Source organism: Phascolarctos cinereus, unplaced genomic scaffold (genome assembly GCF_003287225.1).
Source record: "Phascolarctos cinereus isolate Bilbo 61053 unplaced genomic scaffold, phaCin_HiC Scaffold_2;HRSCAF=192, whole genome shotgun sequence".
Classification (NCBI taxonomy): Eukaryota; Metazoa; Chordata; class Mammalia; order Diprotodontia; family Phascolarctidae; genus Phascolarctos; species Phascolarctos cinereus.
In genome coordinates, this window is record NW_027555625.1 from 234,263,372 (window position 1) to 234,272,651 (window position 9,280).

The 9,280-nt window shown below is 41.6% G+C and overlaps 1 pseudogene; it reads right to left on the reverse strand.

Moving 5' to 3' along the window:
• Positions 1–5,631: 5,631 nt before the first annotated feature.
• On the reverse strand, positions 5,632–7,775 carry LOC110206712 (splicing factor Cactin-like; annotated as a pseudogene).
• Positions 7,776–9,280: the final 1,505 nt, after the last annotated feature.

Here is a 9,280-nt window from a genome sequence, read left to right on the forward strand (position 1 = left end):
GCTGGTCACCTTTAACCTGGTTTAGCCTCTCTGCTGTGGCAGTTTTAGCAGGGTGTGGCCGCTGTGCATGCTATAGCTTCTTGGAGCCACAGGTGAGAATTGGGTGACAGGTGGACATCAAAAGTGTATAAGCAGCCCTGAGAAGGGTTCAACAAATCCTCATTGAACACCCTTACATCCTATTAGACAAAGTAGATACTTAGAAAAGGTTAAGTTGAATTAATTCATTAATGTCTTCTCCACTGAGAAGAGAACTAAATCCCTTCCCTATAGACTATTCAAATATAGTCACTAGACAAACATTAAGCACTTAAAATGTACAATTCATACATTCTCTTTGTACTAGCCATCTGTTATTTCACATTTGCAAATATATCTCTTTGCCTTGTTCTTTAATAGTTTTCACAGGTGTATATTTTGAAATTGGAAACTCCTGGGAAACAGACATCTACTGGGGTTTCTCCCAAGAAGAGGCTAAGCTGAATAGCCCAGTCTGAGCTAGGATCTACCTTCTTGGCCCAATTCAACATGGATTTACTGAGCATCAGTATGCCAATGCTGGGCTAAGTACTGCGTACCTAACAAATGAGGTGGAAGTCATCCTGGCTAAGCATAAGAGCAGACATTTATTAACAGCCTACTGTGTTCATGGAGCTGAATGAAGCACTGAAGAGATTTTTAGAAATTAGATAAGACCCAGCATCCTTTGTGAAGATGAAGCTAGTAGGTGGACAAGGTATGAGAATAGAGACCTATAAGATATAATATTATATGTAAGCATGTTAAAGAGGTGGAAAACAAAGCATCTTGTAGAGGGAAGGTCCATACCAACTTGGGAAATCAGGGAAAACTTCCTGGTGATGGCAAGATTAGAGTCAGGGTTTAAAAGGATAGGTAGGCCCAACTTGGCCCAAGGGTTGGGGGGCAGGAGGGAAGGAAGGACATTCCTAGGCATAGGGCCGTGGTTAGATAGCACAGACCATCCATAAGGGGAGAGAGGGGAAAGTTGTCCAGTTTAGCTGAAGCCTAAAATATATTGGGAAGCAGCAAAATGCAATAGGGAAGGCCCTGGGTTTAGAATCAGAAGACTGGGATTTGAATTATGGTTCTGACACTTGCCGTTTGGGTTAACCTTGGGCAAGTCACTTGATGTCCCTCCGTTTCAGTTTCCTCCTCTCTAAAATGAAGGATTTGGACCAGATGAGTGTGATGGTCTCTTCCCACTCTAAATCTATGAACCAGAGATACAAGGCTGGAAGGTAGAGGAGCTTGAGTTTAGGCAAGGCCTTAAATGCCATAACACTTATTCTCTTGCCTGTGGGCCAGAGATCTGGAACACTTATGGTAACAGAATAGTCTAAAAAGAGTGGAATTACTTTTTTTGTTTGTTTTTTTCTTTTTCATGATTTTTTCCCTTTGATTCTAATTCTTTTTTACAATATGACTAATGTGGAAATATGTTTAATATTATTGTACATGTTTGGCCTATATCAGATTGCATGCCATCTTGGGGAGAGGGGAGGGGAAGGAGCGGGGAATTTGAAACTCAAAATCTTATAAAGTTAATGCTGTGAACTAAAAAATAAATAAATAAAAATGAGGTTTAAAAGAGTGGAATTAGAAATTTTGGGTATCTGAGCAACAATTTGTGAAATGGTGCCACCTAATTCTAAGACACAGCCTGTACTTTCTCAGTCCCTGGTCTGTAACTCCTCTCCCTTCCAGTTACTCCTGCTATGATAGCCTAATATATTCTAGGGCAGGTCTTGATTGATGGCTTATAGTACTTCTATATTAAGATAGTTTGGCTACGCTAAAGACTAATAGGGATAATGATAAAAAGAAAGCGTTTCAAAACCTTATCGCCCCAAACACTTTCTCTTTGTAGCCTTCAGTGAGCATTATTTCAAACCCATGCCATTGCCTCTTGCCAGGTGCTGCCCTGGTAAGAGAGGCATCTGTGATTGGATCCTGCTTAGATATCCTGGAATTGGGCAGTGGCTAATTCCAGATTCTCAAAATAGCTTCCTAATTGGTATATAGTGGCTAAAAACCTGAATTCTGCCTTTAGATAGGAGAGCTTCCAGATGTTAATATATCTCTTGGTAGAAGAGATCAAATCCAGTCAATAGGTTTTGTCTTTCAAGTAGGGTGTGGCGGGAGGAGGAGAAGGAAGAGAGAGGGAGAGAGAGAGAGAGAGAGAGAGAGAGAGAGAGAGAGAGAGAGAGAGAGAGAGAGAGAGAGAGAGAGAGAGAGAAGGGAAGAGAACAAGGAGAGACAGAGAAAGAGACAGAGAAAGAAGAGGAGAGAGGAGGGGAGAGGAGAGGGAGAGGGCAGAAAGGAGAGGAGAGAGGGGAGAGAGAGAAGAGAAGAAAGAAGAGAAGAGAGAGGAGAGAGAGAGAAGAGAGAAGAGAGAAGAAAGAAGAGTGGAGAGGAGAAAGAGAGAGAGAGAGAGAGAGAGAGAGAGAGAGAGAGAGAGAGAGAGAGAGAGAGAGAGAGAGAGAGGAAGAAAGTAAAGAGAAGGAAAGAAAGAAAAACAAAATGGCTTGAATTTGCACTCTGAGTCCATTAACTGTCTAACTGGAGGTGAATAGCATGTTTCTTCATGAATCCTTTGGAATTGTGGGTGGTCACTGTGTTGATCAGAATTCCTAAGTCTTTCAAAGTTGTTTATCTTTACAATGTTGTTATTATATAAATAGTTCTTCTGGCTCATCTTCATATATCACTTGCGCAGCCATTCCCCAGTTGATGGCCATGAGGTGGGCCCTTTCTCCACGGTGATTTCTCCCCTCACTAATGGCTATAAAGCCTGAGCCAGAAGAAGAAGCAGTAGTCTGAAGGGGACTGCTATTCCCAAGCTCTTGGGTTTCAAGTCCTGGGTTATCTTTAACTAGGTCTCAGGTGAGATGGTAGTCAAGATGGTGGTGATGGTTTGACTCATCTGGCACAAGGCATCTCCTGTCTCTCCCTCAAGAGGTTTTGATGTTTCAGTTGAGGCTGGTTTTCATATTCATTATCTCATTTAAGCCACCCACCAAAAAACCCAAAACCGAACCAAACCAAAAAGAACAAGGAAAGGGAAGAAAATAAGTATTTATTGTGTCTACTACATGTGAAGCACTGTGTTATGCACTTTATAAATATCCCATTTGATCCTCACAATAATCCTGTGCAGATCACATGGCTGATATATTACAGCATCAGAAATTTAGAGCTTTAAAGCAGTCATGTCAAACTCAAGTAGAAATGAGTTGTACAAAAGGATCTCTGCTGGAGGCATATTGACTTAGAAAACCACATATTAACACTATCCATGTCATATTGTATTTTTTATTTATGTTGTTAAACATTTCCCAAATACATTTTAATCTGGTTCAACCCACACTTAGAGTATGGTGGTGGTGGTGGCAACATGTTTTATACCTCTGCTCTAATGGGCAATCTAGTCCAATCTTCTTCATTTTGTAGATAAGGAAAGTGAGACACAAAGAGGTTAAATGATATACCTAGTGTCACAAGGGTAGTGTCAGAGGCAGGATTTGAACACAAATCCTCTGAGTCTCAATCCAGTGATCACTCTACTGTATAGCGTGTGCTGACTCCCACTTAAGCTCCATCCTACAGAAAAAGAGACTCAGTGAGATTAAGTTGATTGCTTAAGGTCAAACAGTCAATGTCAGTGAAAGGACCCAAATTTTAATTTTCTGATTCCAAGTTCAGTGTGTTCTCTCCCATAGTATACTATCCACTAGCCTTGCCTAATATCAAAGTGGAGATAATCATAGGTATACCTATAGATTTATTTGCATACTTCCCTGCTTCTCTATCTGAAAGTTTCCCTTTTTTCAAAGACCACTGCAGTAACTACCCAGTCCACAAAGTCTCTCCTTATTCTTCCTTCTTCCTTCCTCTCCTAGGTGAAAGTTATCTTAAATTTCTCCTTGCACTTTGCCTGGACCTCTTCATTGCATTTGTCTAGACCCCCCCTTGCATCAGTCATTTGTATAGGAGTCCTTCTTCATATTAGATTGTAAATATCTGGAGAGCAGAACCCAAATTTGTTATTTTTGCTTTTATATACCCAGAGTCAAACTCAGTACATTCATTATATATTTTATTGTTATTCAGTTATTTCAATTGTGTCTGACTTTTTGTGACCTCATTCAGGGTTTTCTTGGCAAAGATACTAGAGTGGTTTCCAATTTCCTTCTTCATGAGGAAACTGAAGCAAACAGGATTAAGTGACTTGCCCAGGGTCACACAGCTAATTAGTGTCTGAGGTCAAATTTGAACTCAGGTTCAAATCCTAAATCCAGGCCTCAAATCCATCCACTGTCCCATCTAGCTGCCCTTCACTATAAACAGTACATCTTAATATAGGGTGTCCCAAAAGTCTTAATGCAGTTGAAAGCTTAAACACACTATACTTGTTTGTGAATTTGGATTTGTTGAATTCTTTCTCTTCCAGGACCAGTGATGTGATCCCAAAACTATGTGATTCAGCATGATGTGTAATAATGGAAAGCAAACTAGACTAGAAGTTAGGAGACGTGATTGAGTTCTAGTTTTGTCAAGGACAAGAACTAGCTGTGTGACCTTGAATTTTTCTGCACTTCAATTTCTTTCTCTTTAAAAACGAGAGTGTACATTAGTAGAATGGAAGCTCCTTGAAGGCAGAGAATTGTTTCATTTCTATCTCTGTAACTGCAGCCCTTAGGAGATATTTAATAAATGCACATTAAATTGGGTTGGAAGGGATTAAATTACAGAGGAAAAAACATATATATCAACCATAAACCAAAGAGAACATTCTGGTTTGTTTTGAAAGCTTTTCTGAACACTACAGAATTTTTCATGGCTAAACTTTATTATTAACCTTTGTTTACAAAGGCATGATCTAAGAGTAAGAGTGCCTAGTTAGGTACCAAAATACCTTGGTTTAAAGGTCATTTTTCTTTTTTGGGTCTCACTCATCCATAAAATGAAGGAGAAGAAGTGATAGAAGATCACTGAGGTTCCCTTCTAGCTCTGACAATCTATGTTCAATATTCAAAGTCCCTTCGAGATTTAACATTCTACGTTCTAAGATTCCCCTCTAACTCAGACAAAATCCATTTCTAATTCTGTGAAAGATTTAATGTTATTTTCAGGCCAAATAGAAATGCTATCTAGACCAAAGGAAGCTTGGAGTCCAGTTATAGAGCCTGTGAATAGGAAATAATAGTACAATTTCCAAGGCTGTGTGGTAAAAAGAGCTTTCATTGTGTCTGAGGTTGGAGGACCTGTGATCAAATCATGCATGGCTCTGCTACTTATGAAAGTCCAATAGATTTTTAGGCATTTTTTTATACTCCAAAATTACTCTTATTTAGCTGAAAGTAGTCCTGAAGAAATAATGACATTGGGCCTTATGTACAAAGGAGAACTTCAAAAGGGAAAAAAAAAGGACAAATAATGTATACCCTCACATCCCACAAAAAGAGACTAGAAAACAGCAATGGAGAACAACTCTTCCAGGGAAGTTCAACAAATGATGGGCCCATCTGTCTGTCTGTGGCCTGTTTCAGGGACCGTAGTTGGGGGACAGGAATACCCTGTCTCCCCATCATTCTCCTACCATCAGTAGTGCTATCGCTTAAAGGGGAACCAAAGCTGGAAGATGCTATTGGTAAACGGACATTGGTGTGAATATTCCCAGTCCTGGCTGACAATTATGAAGGCAATGGCAGCGTCGGACAGCAATGTCCTTGTTGTCCTGGCATGCCTTCAGGAAATATGCCGGTATAGAGTGCTTCTTCATCAGGTCTGGATAAAAGATGTTGTAGCCTTGCACAATCTTTGGCGGGGAGTTGTTAAAGTCATAGTGGGTCTGGTTGTGCTTATTCCACTCAAAGTCTGTGTGGACATGGTTGAAGAATCGAGGCTTGTGGGGCTGGTATTTGTATGCCCACAGATAGGCTTTGCCTATGAGGGACATCTCTTCACTGAACTGGGCCTCATCTGTCCCCACGCCCTCCATGGTTCTGTGGAAGATGTCTTCTACACTTTGACTGGCATCTCCAGTGACCTGTAGCTGTTGCCAAGAGAGCAGTAGGTGCTGAAGATCCTCTTCAGATTCTACCACATGGGCATCAAAGGGCAGCTTATGGGAGGTGAGCAACCTGGGGTGGTACTTGCCAGCATCATAGCCATATAGGCTCTGCTGGAGAAAATCTTCCTCCATCAGCATGGCTTCCCCCTTGCCCTTGCCCTCAGGCACAGGCTCCCCTTTAGCTCTGGCTTCTCTTTCAGTTTCTGGCTCCTCTGAGGCACCTGGAGTGGAAGGCCCCAGTTGGGCCTAATCTTGGTCTTCGGTCCTGACATTTCATTAGGAGGTATTGGCTCCTTAATGAGGATGGGGAACAGGGACTCACTCTCAGTGCCTTGCTCCTGTTTCAGCTTGTACAATTTCTGCTGGAGTACATCTTGGTGATGCTCACACTCTGGCCATGTGTGCCTTGAGTTGCTGCAGTAGGTTCTCCCAGTAGCCAACATCCAGGTTAGGCCCCTCTGCCTGAATTTTGTCCTCAATGCCCTGGAAGATCACCTGGAGCTGACTATAGATCTTCCCTTTGAATATCAACTGTACATCAGAACTAACAGAGGCATTTACCCCTTCTTGAAGCCTTCCTGGCCACTTTCCTGATGCTTCAAGCTTTTGGAGTTTGGAAATCTCATCCTCTGTAATGCTGGCCATATCTCTCCAGAAGTCTACATTCTTGCCCTGTTCCAAATCCATAGATACTTGTATGTCCTTGAACAGGTCTTCCACGTCCGACACTGTGAGGCCATTGAAGAAGGTATAGAGCTCATGCATCTCCACAGCCAGGTCATCATCCTCTGCACTAATATACTTGGCCAGGAAATTAATGGGCTTGGCCCTTCCACCCCTTATTTGGATTTTAGAATGAAGTTTGGCTTCTTTTTTGGGGGGGGGACTACGCAATGGGGTTAAGTGACTTGCCCAGGGTCACACAGTTAGTAAGTGTTATGTATCTGAGGCCGGATTTGAACTCAGGTCCTCCTGAATCCAGGGCTGGTGCTATCCACTGTGCCACTTAGCTGCCCCATAAATTTGGCTTGTTGAAGGTAGAAGTTGTGTTCCTGTTGCTTTCATGTTTTGAAGTGTTCTGCCTCCTCTTCTGCGGCATCTCCAGCTCTTGCTCCTCAATGGCTTTTTCCCTCTCACTTGCTCCAAGCACAGCTGCTTCACCTCTCAATTCTAGTAGATTGTCTTCCTGGATTCTCTTTGTTTCTCTCCTTAAGCTCTTTGTCTTCCAAGTGGACAACCCCTTCATTTCTAGTGCCTTGTTTCATATGAACGTTCCCAGCAGATTGTCTCTGAAGGGGTTGTCAGTATTAGTGTAGCTCATATACTCCTCACCCCAGCCCATCTTATCTCTCTTCTTCTTCTGTTCTTTGGCTTCCTTCTTTGCCAGTCTCCGGGCCGTTTCTCCTCGGGTGACTCTGTGGAGGCTCAATTTCTTGTCCAGGGCCTCGAGGACTTCTAGAGCTGGGTGATGAAAGTGATGTAGAAGACACCCAAGGAGTGATCTAAAATCAGGTCTCCTGCAACTGTGCCAGTGATCCTTACTTGGCTCACTCTCAGAATCTGACTGGGAAGACTCCTGAGATTGGGGATGTGACTTCCTTGGATTTCTATGGTTCCTTTCTGAGCTCTGACACTTCTTTGATTTCCTTGTATAGGGCTCTTCCTTAGAATCTGATCCCATTCTCCACTCCCGGCTCTGCCGCAGCTGCCTTGTCAATCCGTCTCTATTGTAACGTAGCCAGTCCTTCACGGCTCTGGCTTTGGCTCAGAACGTGTGCCCGGGGAGCGCAAACAAGATGATGAGCCAGACTTCCAGCTCCGACCCATTCACCAACCTGGATACAACCGCTAGCCCCTGGATCTTAGGCTTTGAGAATGTTTCCTCTTACAGAAGTACAGTTTAAAGAAACACCACAAAGTGATAGGGATTGGATGGACCAAAACTTGTTTCTAATTGTCTAATATTTCTAATATTTAATTTAAAATTTAAAGGCCAAAGGCCTAAATTTTGTCTAAAATTAAAGGTCTCCACTTTTGTCCCCAATGTTTATTTCTTTTTCATCACCTTTGGTGGGAGAGGAAGAGCACCTAACTTTCCAGGCAACATTTCATTTTCAAAGAGAAAATGGGTCGTGGGAGCTACGTTTTTTGTTTTTGTTTTTTTCTGATGTGCTAATCTAGGGGAACTCCCTGCTGCCTAGTTTCTCTTCCACCAGGTTGAATAAATCTGTCAACCTCCAACGAGACAGTAGTGACTTTTTTCCTTTTATAGGGGCAGCTTCATAGCACTGCATTCCGCTATTGGTCCTTCCTGGAGGGAAGAAGTAAGTTGTCTAGAGAACTACAGGAAGTGTGGATTTTCTATTGAGTTCTCACCACTTTAGAGAAATTTGCATGTCAATTTCTGGACGCTTGGGCTTCACTGAAAAATCGAATGCATTTTTTGAAAAGGGTTTTATGACAGAGGTGTGAAGAGATCATACCCAGAATCACTTTAGCTTTTCAGACACAAACCTGGTGGCCTCAATTCTGTGATTAAATTTAATAAAGTTTAATTATTACTTCAGACAGAGCATCCTAGGCATTTAAATAGAGGATCTTCCTAGACTAAAGATCTTCCTTTCTGAAGAACTGTGTCAGGAAGGGGATGCATCAGGGATCATAAATTCTCCTTTGCCTTTTTAACACTTTATGGGCTCCCAGGCAGCCCCAACAATAGGATGGGGAATGACTCTTAACAGCTCATTAAGGTTGTTTTTACCAAATGCTAATAATAAAAAGAAACCCTAAAAGCCTGTCTCATTTTTATTCAGAATGCCCTACTGCCGAATATAAAAAGATGCCATAAAATGGAAATGCCAGAGAAAGCCACTAGATGCAGTTATTTGCTGAAGTCACGTTAAGATTTCCACATTAACTTGTAATCTCTGAGGTAATAATGGATGGATTTGGCAATAGGAGTTGCTGGAGAGAACAGAAATACTCTACAGACGGCTTGAAAAAAGCTGTATCTTTAGAAGGTAGACAATACATATATTAAATATCATATGTATATTATTGTATTATGCAGACAGCTAACAAAAGCATAGTTTGGGTGTTTATAATAGAAACACAATATCATATGCATGTTAAAAATTTTATTTCATGTCTATCCCTAACATTATATGTAAAGGTTGGAAACATTCT